Raw genomic sequence first — 19,815 nt, 5'->3', positions numbered from 1 at the left:
TTTTAATCCCCTGACGTCGCCTAGAAACGCTCCCGTAATTACAGGTGCACACATGTAGCCACCCGTAATTACGGGAGCCCCATAGACTTCTATGGGCCTGCCCGTGCCGTAATTACAGCCTGAAATAGGACATGTTCTATATTTTTCAACGGCTCGGGCACCTTCCCGTACGTAAACGGGAAGGTACCCGTGGCCAATAGAAGTCTATGGGCCTGTAATTATGGGCCGTAACTACGGCCTGTAATTACTGGCGTTTTTACGGTCATATGCATGGGGCCTAACAGAGTTTTTTTTTAAGTCACCCTTGTTGGATTTGATATGGATTCCGATGACATGCCGATGATTCTGCATCACATGCATATGAGGTTTCCGCAACCCAGTTCACATGCTACTAAAAATTTTCCACGGACCATAGAAGAAGAAACAGCAGAGCCAATAGCCAATTATATATAAAAATATGTAAACATTTATTTATTATACAAATAAAACAAACACAAGTTTTTAAAAATTCCATATAAGGAAAAAGACCCTAGTAGAACAGATAGAGCGAAAAAGTCACAGATGCTGAATAGCATATGTATATATACAAGCTATGTTTTATGTTTATTTAGAAAGGTATGTTTGTAGACACCAGTGCATTTTCGTATTACTTGTCACTTAGCTTAGTGAGTATTATTTAGTTATTAGCAAGGGACATAGAAACAAAAAGGATGTCTATGCATAAGTGTATCGCTCAAACAGCAGTCGTACCCATTGCAGCAACGATAGTCATAAGTGTCCGCTCTACAACATAGAACCCCAACGCACGTTTTGCTACAGGTGCTTCCTCAGGGGGTATGTGTTGTGTCCTAAGAGTATGCAGCCCTTAAATACTGTGGGGAGACTTAAAAAAATGTGCCTCATTACACCAACGTGAGCAATGGCGCATGCTCAGTGGCGCGGCCGGAAGCGAGGCAAGCCCCACTTTCGGCTCCGAGCACTGCAGCACACATCCGGATTCCCGACGTGTAACCGGAGTTTCGGACATGCGCAGTGTGCAAAACGGAGCCGGAGAGGGCAACGCATCACCGCCAGCAGTTCCACCGAGCATGGGCACCTCATCGCTGGAGGGGGATCACGATACTGTAAGTGGAAATGTATTACTATTATAAGATTTATAAATCGGAGAAAATTTTCCACGTGTATTTTTGTCCGCACCATCAAATGAAATCTACCGCAGCAATAAGTAGCATGCTACTTATATTACATGTAAAAGCCGGGGATAAGCAACTTTGAATGACAATGGGACTAATTCTTGTGTGGATCTGCTATACACTTGTGGCACATCTGCGGCAGAAATCCAAGGGAAAGCCTCAGATTTTTGCTGTGGAAAAACACATTGAACTTTAATGGCAACGTAAGAACGGTGCATTAGTTCTCCTTACATCCCCACAAGCACTTCCCCCTCCATTGAGGCCCCCTTCACATTGTGTTGTTGCCCTAAGTTTATAGTGTACGTCAGGAAATCTCCTAATGTACATGATAAACAACGTAAACAATAATTCTCAGGGCTCCATTATGTCCTTTTAGCCTCCGTCGGGCTGGTAGATGTCGGTATACCTTATTTTTGAAGGATGGAATAGCGTAGTAGACTTTGCTATTCCATCCTGAGAGATACCACGAAAAAACTTATATCATTCCTGACATTACTATATGGACAGTGACGTCAGGAGCTTCCCAATGCTGGAGTCCCCAGACAGAGCATCACAAGTGCTCTGCCCGTGGATTTTGTCCCTGGGAAAGCTCCTGACATCACTGTCCATATATGTAAAGTGATGTGAGGGGATTCTCCAGGGCCAGAATCCATACAGCCATACAGTGGGACACGTTTTGGCTGAATCCAGGGCATTAACCGGTCACCGCCTGCTCCACGGTTTTGTTCACTGTAATTGACATCAGCACCAAAATCAGTTAATGCGTATAACGTACAAACGTGAGCGCCACACGTTCCGTTGCCCACCCCCAGTAATGGAGTGGTGGGGCCCAGACATCTTAGCTGTATGGGACCCAGAAATTTCTGATGGCGGCCCTGTATATATATATATATATATAAAACGTCTACCCCTATTAGACCTATAATCGCAAGCAAATTGGTTGTTTCCCAGACATTCCAGAAACTGATAAATCTAACAATCCATGACAACCTGAAATAAGAGGTCAACTCTGTGACTTGTATTTACAGCTGATTTTCCTTTCCTTTTTTACTTTAAGTACAAATGTTCTTTATGAGTATTTTTAGTCATATATATAAGTATATAAGTTTTAATAACTACACTGGTCCCGCTATTACATTGTGTATAGAGTAAAATGACTACTGAAATGGTAACCAAGTTATTTTATAGAATTTTAACATGTATTTACATCTTGTAGACACATAAAAATATTGTAAAATATCTAAGTTCCAGACAAGAAAAATAACACAATAAATGCGTTACCACCCTTTACCTACCCTGCCTACATTGACCACCCAGGCTACGAGCTAATTGCCAGATTCCTAAGAACTTGCTCTTTTTGAAAACAAAACTTTTAGCTGTGAACAGTTTTGCCGTGGGTTGTAAACAGCAGTGCTGGATTAGACTGCTTATTTTATTTTAGTATTCCATACGTGACTGCAAAGTTACAACATGTTTAGTGACAAGTCATCTTGTTGGCTAGAGGACACGTTTCAAAACTGTAGCAGTTGGCAACTTAATGAACTCCCTCACTGCCAACTCGACTGGACAGCCAAGCAATTTTCTGGAGCTTGTTAGTAAGTGGGAATGGAAAACACTTATTTCTTTATGTATTCTGTTTTGTAAAAAAAACATTTTGTAATCACAAGCCTCAATCAATATATTCCTATCACATGATATGCAGATTGTCATTGATGATATAGATTGAGCGAAGTAAAACCAAAATATAAATACAATAATACAAAGATACAAAAAAATATAAACATAATTCTCACATTTCATAGTGTCTTTGCTATTCAGCCCTGAACTCTGCCATGTTATCCATCAGCAATAGTCCAATCAGTAAAATACATGCTTCCTTACCTTTAGAGAGTATTCACACATACAGGTTTTGATCAGGTATTGTTCTGTACTTTTAAGGCTATGTTCACACTAGCGTTGTCTCCCGTTTAGGTCTCTTCCATCAGAGGAAGAGATGACCGTAAATCCAAACGCAAAACATCGCTTCCGCTTGAATTACCATTGATTTCAATGATAATTCTTTTGTTTCAGTTTCTGTGTGCCTCCATTCCGCTAGATTTCCGTTTTTTCATGGAAGCAAAAGTGCAGTCTGCAGCACTTTTGCTTCCATGAAAAAAATGGAAACCTAGCGGAACGGAGGCAAGTGTAATCCAACTGAAATAAAAGAATTATCATTGAAATCATGGTAATCATGGTAATTCAAGCGGAAGCGGTGCTTTCCTTTTTTCTTTTCGGTCATACCCTCCTCTGACGGAAGATACCTAAACGGGAGACACTGCTAGTGTGAATTTATCCTTATGCAGTTTTTGAAGCAAAAACCTGGTGTGGATCATAAAGGGAGAGAAGGATAAATTACAGATACTATTGAATGCAATCTGTAAATAAATGTTCAAAGCATGCACGTGTGAATACAGCCGTACTTGGCTCTCTCAAATAAAATAAAATCACCTGAAAGCCCACTACTCCACCCAGTGGCGGATTAAGTGTACCATAGGCCCTGGGATGTTGACACAACATGGGCCCCCTCCTTCTCTCTTACGCACAATGCAACCTCCCCAACCCCCTTTCCCCTTGCGAGATGCCTTACAACACTTTTCTTCTTTGAACTTTTATTACAAATTTAAAACAAACAATCCTATTAATAATTGTTTTCAAATGTAAAACCGTAGTATATGAACTTAGATGTGATCAATAACAGCTCGATCTGACCCGCTGTCACTGAAAACATCAGTCCCGCTGACCTGACGGATACAGGTTTTTGTGCTAGATACAACTGCTCTGTATCCAGGATACAAAGCAGCTGTATCCCAAAAAGTAGTTTTTAAAAGGTGTACATAGCCTTTAACACATCAAATAAAAAAGTAAAACATTTTAACACCTCTCTAAAGTGTAAAACTTTTGACATGTCATAGTGAAATGTCAGAAGTTTTGATCGGTGGGGGTCCAAGCGCTGTGGCCTCCACCAATCACTAAAACAAAGCAGCAGAAGGGCTCAGGTGAGGGATGTGCCACTTTGTTTCTGATCACCATTCCTCCGAGCAGTGTACAGTCTTAATAGAAAGTCTGAGCCCGTATACCGCAGATCAGAAACTACGTGGCACGGCATTTACCCGAGCCCTTCTGCCACTTCCTTTTAGTGATCGCTGGCAGTTTCAGTGCTCGCACCCCCATGGATCAAAACTTCTGACATTTCACTATGACATGTTAAAAGTTTAGTTACACTTTAATCAGTCAGACACCCTGTAAAGGATCTGCCTGACACAGCCTCTGTGTCGACACCCGTGGTTACTCACTCTGCACCTGCTCCTAAGTCTGGTCGAGTGACCCCTTCTTCCACCAATCAGTTGGGGAGGCTGAGGAGTGGGAGAGCCTATCACAGCCTGGCCAGACGGAGCTAGCTCCCACCCTCTGTCTATTTATACCTTCACTTCCTGCTCCTCCTTTGCCTGTGATTCTTTCAGTCTGTTTCCTGGCTCTGCTGCTGCTGCTGCTTACTACTTGTCTTCTGTTTCATATTGACCCTGGCTTGACTGACTATTCTCCTGCCCTGCATTTTGTACCTCGTCCACTCCTGGTTTGACTCGGCTCGTTCACTATTCTTGTTGCTGGCGGGGTTGCCGTGGGCAACAGCCCCATTTCCCTTAGCTTCTGTGTACCCTTGTCTGTTTGTCTGTCGTGCACTTAGTGAGCGTAGGGACCGTCGCCCAGTTGTACGCCGTCGCTTAGGACGGGCCATTGCAAGTAGGCAGGGACTGAGTGGCGGGTAGATTAGGGCTCACCTGTCTGTCTCCCTACCCTGCCATTAAACACCCCTTCCTTGCAGTAGAATAAGTACTGAGGGCTGTATGGGGGGGTCTAAGCATCTTACTCTGACAGCTCTGTGGGGGCAAGATATCCCCCCAAGAGAGCTCTCAGCAGTCAGTCAGACTTCTGCTCTGACCTCTCCTTGTAGTATAATAGCTACAGGAGGCTCTATGGTGGGGATTATACTGCAAGGGGGAATCTAACCATCTAAGGCCCTGTTCACATGGTGGATTTTGCATAGCGGGAACCATTGGCAGGAAGATTCCACCTCCCATTGACTTCAATGGGAGGTTTGGGCAGAATCCACACGAAGATCGAGCAGGGCGCTACTTTTTCCCGCTAGCTGAAAACATCAGCTAGCGGGAAAAAGAAGCGTCCGACTCCCATTGAAATGAATGGGAAGTGGAAGATACCCTTACTAACTGCAGAGGGCTCTATGAAGGGGGAATAATCCCCCCATAGAGCCCTCAGTAGTTATTATACTGCAAGGAGGGGAGTTTGAGCGTCTAACTGACTGCTGAGGGCTCTATAGGGCGGAATTATTATCCCCCAATAGAGCTCTCTGCAGTCAGTTAGATGGTTAGACCCCCCGTGCTGTAAAATCCCCCCACCCCCTAGCATCGGCCGATTACCTTAATGTTGGTTAGGGCAGAAGGATGAACAGGCAGTACCATGGCTCAGTAGCCTCACCACCCTGCTCTTCTCTTCAGACCTCCGTTTCTAAAGGGAAAGCTTTCCTGCTCTACTGCTCCTCTCTGGCGGCGCGTGCAGAGAGGCGTGTTCTACCACTAGCAGATATGCCTATCATGCCGAACGTCTGCTAGCATATCTTTGTAGCACTATCCTAGCCCAGCCCGCCCGTGTAATGGATCTTACTGCCCCCCATCTCCTCACCAGCAGTGGCCGTCAGCAGTGCTAGCGCGCTGCATAGTTTTTTCAGTCATTTTTTAAATTATGTGCGGTTCGGGCCTTGTACCCCCGGGCAGCTGCCCAATCCGCCCTTATGATCCACCACTGACTCCAGTCAACACCCAAAATTAAGGTAAATGGTAGCCTCACTATGATACCAGGCAGGGATTTTTTTAAATCTCTTCTACTTTATGTTTTGAGCAGTTACGAAATGCTCTTCAGAATAACCCCAATATACATGTTATCTCTATGGGTGGATCTTTGTAAACTGGCACTCATCTTTTACGTAAGCAATTACCATATCTCTTTGCCAAGCTCCATAAATTTAAAAGCTTTGGCCATGACAGTAATTTTGAGTCTTGATTTCTCTCATCAAACTTGCCCATTAGTCTTGTAATTTCCTTACATTCCATGTAATTCTTTTTTACTGAAACAGATCTAGTCTATTGCTTCCCAAGGCTTGATTATATGGTAGTTTCAGTGTATCTATTGGGAGAACCCCTATCTTTGAATCTTTTTCACAATTCTGTTAGATTTCAGTTCCACCCCCTTCCTGGTGCTTAAAGAGGCTCTGTTACCAGATTCTCAAATCCCTATCTCATATTGCATGTGATCGGCGCTGCAATGTAGATAACAGTAAAGTTTTTTTTTTTTTTAAACGTTCATTTTTGGCCAAGTTATGAGCTATTTTATATATATGCAAATGAGCTTTGAAATGGACAATTGGGCGTTTTTTTTTCGTTATGTCCAACTGGGCGTGTATTGTGTTTTTAACTGGGCGTGTTTACGTGTATGATGCTGACCAATCAATGACCAGTCAGCGTCATACACTCATCTCCATTGATTTACACAGCAGCGATGTGCAGCCACATACACAGAGATTAACATTAATCAAGTGTCCTGATAATGAATACACATGACCATCCAGCCTGGACGTCATGTGTATTCAGAATCCTGACACTTCTGAATCTTTTCTGTGAGATTCCCGCAAGCCACACGTAATCTCGCGAGATTACGGAGGTAAACGAGATTTCGTTTCCCTTGCTGGAAATCTCAAAGAAAAGAGTCAGAAGTGTCAGGATTCTGAATACACATGACGTCCAGGCTGGATTTCATGTGTATTCATTATCAGGACACTTGATTAACGTTAATCTCTGTGTAATGTGGCTGCAAATCGCTGCTGTGTAAATGAATGGAGATGAGTGTATGATGCTGACTGGTCACTGATTGGTCAGCTTCATACACGTAAACACGCCCAGTTAAAAACACAATACACGCCCAGTTGGACATAACGAAAAAAAAAACGCCCAATTGTCCATTTCAAAGCTCATTTGCATATATATATAAAATAGCTCATAACTTGGCCAAAAATGAACGTTTTAAAAAATAACAAAAACGTTACTGTTATCAACATTGCAGCGCCGATCACATGCAATAGGAGATAGGGATTTGAGAATCTGGTGACAGAGCCTCTTTAAGTAGATCTGTTGTATCTTATACATACAAGATTCTACAAACATTCTATGTAAAGATTCTACAAATGATCGTAAAATTTGATCAATACGAATTTTGTGCTCACGTTTTGGGTCAGATTATTATTTATCACTGACACAATAGATCTGCCTTCAAGAGGAGGGTACCCTTTATGATTTTTTGGGCTACAGTAAAATGTAGCCAATATTGGATGAGTCGGACACATGAATTTAAACTCGTTTTAACCTATTATATTCAAGTCCATCCTCCTGCCTATTATAAGGATATCCTTTAGTTGTTTAAAAGTAGGTTAGGGATTTTCTTGTAGTATTGCATAGAACTCTGGATCATGTAGTAGAGACAGACACATATTCCTATATTTTTCTCACTGTGTTACCCGCTTTGAAAAAGCAAGGGGTGGAAGCAACATAAATGTACCATATAGGATATAAATAAAGGAGTGCAAAAGTCCTTCCAAATGGATCAGTCCTCATCCATCATATAATAGCAGGAGAAGAAAATCAATGGATGTCAGCATGCGATTACTCCATTTATTCAGGTAGGGAATACAAAAGAAACTCCTTTTTTGCTAATGCAGAAGCCTTTCTCAAGCAAACACTCAGAATTGGTGTCATAAATTCTTTACATGGTCATCGTTATAGTGCATATAAGTGTTAAAAAACATGTCAATAAATACATAGTGAATCACATCTACCATATGCCAATGCTGTAGGAGGTATTTGGGTGATGGGGACTGCTGCATATGACTCTACTATGTTACCCCCTTTGTCACTTGGTTTTATAACTATTGAGGGGATCAAGTCTTGTCTATCCTTTTTTGAGAGGTCTTACATATGCATGGGACAATCTTCAAGGGATTGTATCTTGTCTGTAACCAGCTCTACAAATAAATCAATGTTTGGAAAGTCCCATAATGGCAGCTTTTTTTTCTCTTCAATTTTAACCTTGTATTGGTCCTTCCCCAAGTAATTTTTGTCCCTTATCAAACAGTTATTTCAGGAGTTTCAGTCCATCAATGTCTCTTTCTTGGAGGCCCATTTCAATACATCTCTTCTTTGTCATAATGTTTAATTTTTTTTCCATTACAACTTCTTTTGAAAACAAATGAACATGTTTAACCCAATTAAAGGCACAGAATTGAACCGTTGGGACAAATGTGAGCTCTATGCTCAATGATACTTAATCCTGTTTTAGTTCATTCTCTTGTCTGAGTTATCTGTTATACCATCCTACTTTCCCTTAACATGTATTGTGTTATCTGTGGACGGTTGAATAAAAAAAAACCTTTGCCGGATTCTGCCTCTCATCCCTCCTCTCCCACTTTGCCCTCCACTCTGTATGGATCCTCTCTGTGTATCGGAAGTTTCACATTCTGGCAAGAAGTTGTTTTGTTGCCTAAATAAAGTGAGACTGGTGAGCGAACATTATAAGTTACATCACAGCTGCAACCGATCACTGTTAAGGTGCCTTGATTTGGAGAAACTCTGCCTTGGGAACTCAATGGCGTCCCAGTCTCCATTGTTACCAGTAATGCACCTTCACCACCTGTGGACGCTGTAGCAATATGGACCAATTAGAAGCCTCCATGCCAGCAGCAATGATTGGTGATTAGTGGGCTGCACTAATGAGGCAGGAGCAGTACATCTCTTAAATACGATGCACGGACAGATGAAAAATAGGGCTGATATCAATGCCTGCCAATAAAAACCTTGCTGCTGAATCTTAGACTTGGATGAATACTTAACTGTATGATGCTGTTTATGACCCCTGAGGATTTATTTCAATACAGAAATGCATATGGTCATATGCAAATATTAGGGTCTATAAAAATTAGTAGGCGTGAGATAGTAATTAGAGACATGGCAGGTCTTGTATACCTCTTCTTTTCTTCTGACTGTAGTAAAAGGGACAATACAGATCAGTTGTGCAGCATAATCTATCCAGCCGTTGTTAAAGAAAGTCTGGAAGAGACTAACTAGTCAGAATTTTTATCAGCGCACCAATGTTTAAACACTTAAATAAATAACGGAATTAAATGTTACGTTTTGGAGTCTTTGTGAGTCCTCAGTGAATAAAAAAAACTGAACACAGTTTCTATGTAATGCTAGCAAGTCTATTTAAAGGGGTTGTTTGGGATCGCCAAAAAAATGGGCCAAAGGGGGGGGGGGGTGGTGCCATCAAATATTAAAAGGACTTCTGACGAAGCAAATACGAAACGTGCCTTGGGGCAACGCCATGGATACACAGTCAATTTGGGTATATCATACTGATGTTCATATTTAAAATTTCTATACCTTGGACATAAATAGTACTTTTTGGAGGGTATCTTTATAAACATACTGGCATCTCCACTGGTTCAGCAGGTCCTTTGTACTGTTCATATGGATTTTCTGCATTCCATGTTGTTGTCACGGCTGTGGTTACGGTTTTTAAGCTGGATAATTGACTCATTTGAGTAAAATAGAAGTTTTAAAGATATCTATATATGTATACACTTACCCCTCTACGAATATAATAGCATGTCATAGTTTTCTACTTGCCGTGTGAATATATGTGATGTGTGATATTTTTTCAGGGTTTTTCATCAAATGTTATTATAAATATAGTATTTAAATTTGATGTGAAGAAAAAATAATTAAATGGGAAATTACTCTGATACATTCTTTATGGGTGATATAAATAATAAAAGAAACATAACTCACCTTTTTAATTACCCGTTACTCCAGCACCGCCAATCTGGTGCTACACACCGGTCTCAGTTTACTGTGCTGCAGTAATGAAGTCACATTGACATATGTTACCTCAACAGCTACCGCTAGGGCCAGTGATTGGCTGCGGTCAAGCGTGTCAAAGTGATGACATCACTTCATCTTGCTAAACAAACCAGAGCACCAGAGTGGCGGGGGTTTAGGCAGAGGATTTAATAGGTAAGATTTGCTTCTTTTATTATTTAATGGCATTTTACCCCCCTTGGCCCATTTTTTGGTGATATGGGATGAAACACTTTAAGTCTAAGTATAATGTATTGCTTACGTCAAGGCCATTCATGGTTTATCCTCACAGAATTATTATTAGTTGTATTGAGGGGTAATCATCCCTTTTGAATCAGAAATTGGTGATATCACTTGGCTTAGGGTATGATATCATTAACTGGTGGCCTACCTATAGTCAGGGTCCAGATTTAACTGGTTCCTGACCGCTGGCTGTATTTTTACGGCCAGCGGTCAGGGTCCTTAAAACCCGAGCCATAGACTTTTTACGGCTCGGGTTTTAACTTGCTGCCCGCGCGATCGGGCAACTGAGTGTCGGGTCCCCGGCTGTCAGTGACTGCTGGGGACCCTGAGGAGAGGATAGAAGCAGCTTTCACTGCTTCTGTCTTCTCCGATGTCTTTTTACACAGCGCTCAATGAATGCTGTGTATAGGAATAGAGACAGCAGCAGCGGCGCTGTCTCTATTCCTCCCGGTGTTCATGTGACTGGTCACATGATCGCCGGGTGCCGTTACTGAGAGACTGCTGCTGGGTATTACTAGACCCAGCACAGCCCAGTTAGTGACAATCGTCACTATGAGAGGGCTGATTTCCCCTGTAACTGGGGCTGCTGTGCAGCTCCAGTTACAGTGGAAAAACATGGTGTAAAAGAAAGAAAAAAAATATAGAAAGTTCCCCAAAGGTCTTTTTTGACCTTTGAGGGACAGACCATAGTAATAAAAAAATAGTAAAGCCAAGTGCAAAAAAAAATTAAATAAGAAATACGCATAAAATACACACCCCCAAAAAAAACGTTCCCCCCCGCCAATCATTTTTGTAACGCTAGCGCTGACCCAATTACCCTAATATAGACATGTAATATATTAAAATTTACGGTAGACAATGACGATCACAAATAAAAGGTCTATTTTAGGGTAAAACTATGTTATTACTAAAAAAAAATTGCTAAAACGTAAAATAGCTTATTTTTTTACTATTATTTTCAATCTTTATGAATAAAAATTCTAAAATTGCAAAAAAGGGGTGTATAAAAACGATAAAAAATGAAACCTGCATTGTCTACAGAAAAAACGTCGCAAAAATCACGTCGTTAGCCCAACAAATAAAAAAGTTATAGCCATTTAACTAACACGTGTTAAAAAGGGCTAAACGGTGTCTGGTCCTGAAGGCGCAAAATAGCCCGGTCCTGAACTGGTTAATAAGATAGCAAAAAAAACTTGAAATTACCCATGGCTTTCTCTGAAGAATAAGGGTATGTTCACACGAGGGCGTCCGTAACGGCTGAGATTACGGGGATGTTTCAGCCTGAAAACATCCCCGTAATTTCAGCCGTAACGGCATGTGCAGGCGCTTGAACGCCGCGTCCATTACGGACGTAATAGGCGCTGCTATTCATTGGAGTCAATGAATAACGGCTCCAATTACGTCCAAAAAATTTACAGGTCACTTCTTTGACGCGGGCGTCTATTTACGCGCCGTCATTTGACAGCGGCGCGTAAATTACGCCTCGTGTGAACAGACAAATGTCTGCCCATTGCTTTCAATGGGCAGATGTTTGTCAGCGCTATTTAGGCGCTATTTTCGGACGTAATTCGGGGCAAAAACGCCCGAATTACGTCCGTAATTAGTGTGTGTGCACATACCCTTACAGTGGATCTGAACCTAGTTTGTAAAGTCACCTGTTGTTGGCACAATAAAAATAGAGGAACATATTTGATGGCTTTACTTTATCAGAGCAATGTATAAACCAGATTTGACTCTAGTCCCCATCATGTAGTCATATTAACATATAGGATAAATGAATACTCTAAGGTTGTTGGTGACCGAGGACACCCCTTGATCTTTTGTAGTGATATATCTCCTGCCTCTCATGTAGAATGCAGATTTCCTGAAATAGTAGGGAGATCATTTAAAAGTTTCAGGTATATTAACACTAAAAAGCAGAAGAGAAGTTCTTGAAGTAGTACCTCCGGAATTTAATGATGCAATCCCCTGCTGTTTCTTGTGTGCTTTGATTTGAGACATCTTTGAACCTATCCCCTTCACAGAAGAAAAAATAATAACCACATTTAAAGAGCACCCTTGTATCTCAGGTGATTTTCAGATCAGCATCACATTTCCAATAATCTAATTTGGTGTTAATAATAATACAACTTTTTTCTCCATTGATTTGTATTAGGATGCTTACCCAGATGATTGCTAATAAGACATATGCTTCTTGCCTCTATTGGCATTGTGATTGCTTTTGTGCCTCAATGATATTGAATTTATGCTCTGCTACCTCCATTCTCTCTTTTTCATGTTTTGCCCTAAGTGTGTTCTCTAGAAAATTCACTATTGATGCATGTAAATTGCAATCATTTGCAGATATCATTTCCGTTATGGAAGAAATGATAATGACATTATTTATTCAGCATTCTATTATATTAGTAATCTAGTTGTTTATTCAATTGTTTATGATTGTAATTCTAAGGGTATGTTCACAGGCTTAAACAAAAATGTCTGAAAATATGGAGCTGTTTTCAGAGGAAACAGCCTCTGATTTTCAGGCGTTTTTGAAGCTGAAAATGAAGCAATCTTTCAATTTGGAGCGTCTTTTGAGGCGTTTTTCATAGTGTTTAAGGGTATGTTCACACGCCGTATTTACAGACGTAATTCGGGCGTTTTACGCCTCGAATTACGTCCTAAAATACGGCTCCAAACCGCTGGCAAACATCTGCCCATTGAAATCAATGGGTTACGATGTTCTGTGCACACGTTTTTTTTGTAAAAAGACGCCCGCATCAAAGAAGTGCATGTCACTTCTTGAGACCTAATTGGAGCCGTTTTTCATTGACTCCAATGAACAACCGCTCCAAATTACGACTGTAAAAGACGCACCGCAAAACACGAGTACATGCAATTACGTCTGAAATTCAGGAGCTGTTTTCTCCTGAAAACAGCTCTGTAATTTAAGATGTAATTGCAGTTATCGTGTGTACATACCCTAATGGAAAATCTGCTCCAAAAAACGCCTCAAGAAGTGACATGCTACTTCTTTTTATGGAGCATCTTTTTACGCTCCGTTTTCTAAAACAGTGGCGTAAAAAGACACCCTGTATGACCTAAATGCTGTTTTTCCCATTGATTTCAATGGGCAGATGTTTGTAGGCGTTTTCACCTACCGTTTTTTGAGGCGTTTTTCGAGGAGTAAACTCCCCGAAATACGCCTAAAAACACTATGTGTGAACATACCCTCAATGTAATATTGACAAGCTAGTCAATATGGTACCACTAACTTTATTGTATGAAAGTTTAATAATGCCATATCATTGCTTGTAGAGCACTGTCCGACCTTTTAAAAGCGACATCAGACTCCTATGTAAAATGGGATGTTGCTGCTTAATTTAGTTAAAGAGGCTCTGTCACCAGATTTTGCAACCCCTATCTGCTATTGCAGCAGATCGGCGCTGCAATGGACATAAGAGTAACGTTTTTATTTTTAAAAAACGAGCATTTTTGGCCAAGTTATGACCATTTTTGTATTTATGCAAATGAGGCTTGCTAAAGTCCAACTGGGCGTGTTTAAAGTAAAAGTCCAACCGGGCGTGTATTATGTGTGTTACATCTGGGCGTGTTTACTTATTTTACTAGCTGGGCGTTCTGACGAGAAGTATCACCCACTTCTCTTCAGAACGCCCAGCTTCTGGCAGTGCAGACACAGCGTGTTCTCGAGAGATCACGCTGTGTCGTCACTCACTTCCTGCCCCAGGTCCTGCATCGTGTCAGACGAGCGAGGACACATCGGCACCAGAGGCTACAGTAGATTCTGCAGCAGCATCGGCGTTTGCAGGTAAGTCGATGTAGCTACTTACCTGCAAACGCTGATGCTGCTGCAGAATCAACTGTAGCCTCTGGTGCCGATGTGGCCGACACGATGCAGGACCTGGGGCAGGAAGTGAGTGACGTCACAGCGTGATCTCTCGAGAACACGCTGTGTGTCTGCACTGCCAGAAGCTGGGTGTTAACGAACAGAAGTGGATGATGCTGATTCGTCAGCATCATACACTGCCATTCCTAACGCCCAGCTAGTAAAAGGTAAAAACGCCGCGATGTACACACATAATACACGCCCAGTTGTACTTTTACTGTAAACACGCCCAGTTGTACTTTTGCAAGCCTCATTTGCATAAATACAAAAATGGTCATAACTTGGCCAAAAATGCTCATTTTTTAAAAATAAAACTGTAATCTACATTGCAGCGCCGATCTGCTGCAATAGCAGATAGGGGTTGCAAAATCTGGTGACAGAGCCTCTTTAAGTTATAAATCACAATAAACAAAAACGTTATGATGCTTGTACATTGGAGAGGCTAGAAATTATTCACCAGCTAACAGCAGGATGATTTGCTTTCTTAGAATCAATGAAGAAGAACATAATTAATCCCCTTATACACGCACACTCAGTAAAGATGCTCTAATAGATGTCACTATGGAAGATTCTGCCCCAATAACTGTCACACAATTAAACTTTTTTTTTTCATTGTTTTTTTTCCAGCATTTTTACTTTTTTACCCCTAGAGTACTTCCACGTTTATGTACCTTCTATTTTTCCTTTAGACAATTGCCATATAAATAAAGGCATACTTTGTTTATATAACATAAGTTAGTTACACAAGTAGTGCTGCAAAGAAGCTTGCCTGACACATTTTTGGTCATTGTAGTTGTATATCCTTGTATCAACCTGTGCCTTGTTTTTATAGATTTTGGAAAAAAATAGTGCACATAATGGAAAGGGTAAAATAACATATAAAAGTAAAATCTAATAATCCTTTAACTATACTACTATTCAGTCCTACCTGCAGGCAGCGCAGCATAGTTATAAAGCAGTAGCAGGAGCTTAGGAGATATATATTTAGGTTTGTAGGAAAATATCAAAATCTTTTATTTAAGTCCCTGCCTGCACTCAAGTTAAATGATTGACTCCTGTGTCCCAGGCAGTAGCTACTGGTGCTGCTGTACTGTTCTAACTTCAAATCTATTATCTAGGCCAGGGGTCTCAAACTCGGCAGGGTAAGTGGGCCGCATATAGAAAAAATGGGAAGTTGACGGGCCGCATTACTTTCAAATTTGATACAACACAAAATTATTGTTAATAAATTACTTATTTGAACTACTATAACACTATATTACTATAATAATCATATTACTACATTACTATAAAATTAATACTACATTACTATAATAATACCGCTAGATTTAAAATTTGAGATATTTCTCCACGTGCTTATTTCAACAATCCAGTTTTCCAGTGCTGCCGCAGTGCCCTCCGCGGATGCTGCCACAGTGATGTCAGGGGCTTGCCCAGAGCTGGAGTCCCGGAGCAGAGCCGCTTCTAGCACTCTGCCTGGGATTCCAGCTCTGTTCCTGACATCACTGTCCATATATGGACAGAGATGTCAGGGGCAACCCCAGAGCTGGAGTCCTGGGCAGAGCGCTAGTAGGCTCTTGCTGGGACTCCAGCTGTGGTCCCGACATCACTGAGACTCCTGCTCTGGGGAATTCCACAGAGTCCCGGAGCAGAGCCTGTACTAGCGCTCCGCTCGGGACTCCTCTCGGGACTCCTCTCTGGGGAAGACCCTGACACACTGTCCATATATGGACAGCGATGTCAGGGATTTCCACAAAGTCCCGGAGCAGAGCCTGTACTAGAGCTCTGCACTGGACTCCGGCTCTGGGGAAGCCCCAGACATCACGTGTCCAAACATGGACACCGATGTCATGGAATTCGACAGAGTCCCGGAGCAGAGCCTGTACTAGCGCTCTGCCCGGGACTCCGCTCTGAGGAAGACCCTGACACACTGTCCATATATGGACAGCGATGTCAGGGAATTCCACAGAGTCCCGGAGCAGAGCCTGTACTAGCGCTCTGCTCGGGAATCCGCTCTGGGGAAGACCCTGACACACTGTCCATATATGGACCCTGACACACTGTCCATATATGGACAGCGATGTCAGGGAATTCCACAGAGTCCCGGAGCAGAGCCTGTACTAGCGCTCTGCACGGGACTCCGCTCTGGGGAAGACCCTGACACACTGTCCATAAATTGACAGCGATGTCAGGGAATTCCACAGAGTCCCGGAGCAGAGCCTGTACTAGCGCTCTGCTCGGGACTCCGCTCTGGGGAAGACCCTGACACACTGTCCATATATGGACAGAGATGTCAGGGAATTCCACAGAGTCCCGGAGCAGAGCCGATACTAGCGCTCTGCATGGGACTCCGGCTCTGGGGAAGCCCCAGACATCGCTGTCCATATGTGGACAGCGATGTCAGGGAATTCCACATAGTCCTGGAGCAGAGCCGATACTAGCGCTCTGCACGGGACTCCGGCTCTGGGGAAGCCCCAGACATTGCTGTTCATATGTGGACAGCGATGTCAGGGAATTCCAGAGTCTAGCGGCTCTGTGTCCCGCGGGCCGCAGATGACAGCCCCAGGGGCTGCATGCGGCCCGCGTGCCGCGTGCTTGAGACCCCTGATCAAGGCCCTCTTGATTCTTGCCTCTTGATATTCCTTGCCTTGAATACCTAATTCATTTTTGTACTTCCTATATATACCTGGCCATTGCACTTACTCCTTGCCAGACTATTGAGCTTCCTGCCTCCAGTTTAGTACATTGCTGCCTTACTCTACAAACTACAGTTTCTTATTTGTGTACCGAACTTGGATAGTTTTCTGACTATGCCTCTGCCTTATTCTATAAACTGTCGCTGAATATTTGTGTACCAAATTTGGGCTGTTTCCTGACCATGTCCCTGCCTTATGCGACAAACTGTTATTGCTTATCTGTGTACCAAACATGGACTTTAACTTGACTACTTTTGCTGTTGTCAACCATCCTTCCAGATTGTTTCAGCTACTGGACTCTAAATCTGCTTCCAGATGTGACAGACAGCCTTACCCCTGTCAATTAATGAGTTAGACTAGACTACTCATTAGGCTGGTTATGCTTTTTCTACAAATGTCAAGTTGAAAAAGGAAAATGGGCTTAAACACATAAGTAGTTGCTTTTACTGTAAATTCATGGAATCTTATAGACCTAATAAGGCAAAAAAACAAGCCTTTGGAAGGGTACAAATCTTTCATAGACAAAAGGAAATGTACCACTACATTTTTTAATAAAAATTACAGTGGATCTCAAGTTCAAACCTCTCATGTTATTGTTGATTCATGGAAATTATTTCATAAAAGTCTACCCATCTACATTTCAATTCCCTACACTACACTTGAATCTAGCAAGAGGCACTAGCTCAAATTAGAGGAAAAGTTTCAGACTATTGCTTCCACCTATGTGCCATTTGGGAAAGTCTAGTTAAAAGTCTTGTAGACCATTAATTACTATTGGAACATCTGAAATCATGATGGCACCATTTCATTGAGTTTCACTCCAACTTTCACCAAATTTAAGGACAATGACCAGGAACAAGAGAATGCTACGGCTGGCCCATGGATACAGGAATACTGGAACGTATCTCTTAGGATCAGAAACTCAGGATCATGAAGTTACTGGATACTGATCCTAAAAATACATATAAACATTGAGCCATAGGTCCCCAGGGCCTGTGTGAAAACAGAATTACAGTACTTGACAGCAAGTGTTAAAACTGACAAAACACACCAAAAACAAAATACATAGAACAAAGAAAATATATTTCCCAGCTGCTGAAAAGGCAGAGTCACCCCTGCAGGAACCTTAGAATTAGTCAATTAAGTAGTGATGCTTACAGTTTAATATCTACAAGAAACATAGACACATGTTAGGGCAGTTTTCATTGAAAATGAATTAACCTTCCTGTATTCACACTTCCACCTCTCACTTATTAATGTAAATCATTGTGTTGTACTCTACATCTAGGGGAAAGAAGATTCCACCATCTCCACATTTTTGATTAATAAAATTAATGTAAAAGGTGTCTGGATGCCTTTCTTGAAAGTAATAATATTACAAGGATTGCTGGAAATTAGTTTTTGATCGGGGGATTTATTCTGATTGCTATGTTTGGAGTTGATAAAGACAATTTATCTACTAATATAAGGCAAAAGGTAACTGTTGTATTTTATAGGGGTATTTTCCTACTTCTGGATCAACATTGTAGGATAATAGGTTAACCCCTTCCCGACATTTGGCGTAAATATACGTCATGGAAAGCCAGTGCTTCCCGCAAAATGTCGTATACTTACGCCAAATGTTTGGCACCGGCTCAGAAGCTGAGTCGGTGCCATAATTGCCGGATCTCAGCTGTATCTGACAGCTAACATCCGGCTGTAATGGTGGGGACCGAAATTAGCTTCGATCCCCGCCATTAACCCCTTAAGTGCAGCGCTCAAACGCGATCGCTGCACTTAAGGTGTTTGCAGCTCATCGGAACCCCAGCAATGAAATTGCCGGTGTTCCGGTGGCTGCAATGGCAACCGGAGGCCTAATACTGGCCTCCTGGTCTGCCTAGCACCGAAGCCGGTCAAGATCCGCCCGGCGGCGGAGCCTGATCGGCTTCCATAGCTGCCGGCAAGATGGCGCCGGCTCAGGAGCTGATCCGGCGTCATCAGCGGTGGAAGTCAGCTGTACTGTACAGCTGACATCCACCTGTAACGGCAGGAACCGGAGCTAGCTCCGATCCCTGCCATTAACCCCTTCGATGCAGCAATCGAAAGCGATTGCTGCATCGTAGCGGTTACTAGCAGATCGCCAGCCCTGACAGGCAATCAGGACTGGCGACTGCTGTTATGGCAACAGGAGACACAATGGTCTCCTGCTCTGCCATTATGGAAGCCGATTTAGGCCCCGCCGGGAGGCGAAGCCTAATCGGCTTGCTGTCAGTGAATGACTGACAGATCTAATACATTGCACTACATAGGTAGTGCAATGTATTAAAAAAAAAAAAATCTGACCGTTGGACCTTCAAGTCCCCTAGTGTAAAAAAAGTATAAAAAAGTGTAAAAAAAAGTGCAAAAAATAAAAGTTTGAAAACAATAAAAGTTTCAAGTAATCAAAAAAACATAATCCCCCTTTTACTCTTATCAAGTCCTTTATTATTGAAAAATAATAATAAACCATATGTATTTGGTATCGCCACGACCGTAACGACCTGAGGTATCAAAATATTATATTATTTATTGCACGCTGTGAACAGCGTAAAAACAAAACTTAAAAAACTTTACCAGAGTTTCTGTTTTTTGGTCACTTTGCCCTACAAATATTAGAATAAAAAGTGATCAAAAAGTCGCACATATCCAAAAATGGTACCTATAAAAACTATAGCTCGTCCCGCAAAAAACAAGCCCTCATATACCTCCGTCGACAAAAAAATTAAAAAGTTATGGTTCTCAGAACTTGGCGACAGAAAAAA

Source organism: Rhinoderma darwinii, chromosome 2 (assembly GCF_050947455.1).
Source record: "Rhinoderma darwinii isolate aRhiDar2 chromosome 2, aRhiDar2.hap1, whole genome shotgun sequence".
Classification (NCBI taxonomy): Eukaryota; Metazoa; Chordata; class Amphibia; order Anura; family Rhinodermatidae; genus Rhinoderma; species Rhinoderma darwinii.
This window is presented reverse-complemented; position numbering follows the sequence as displayed.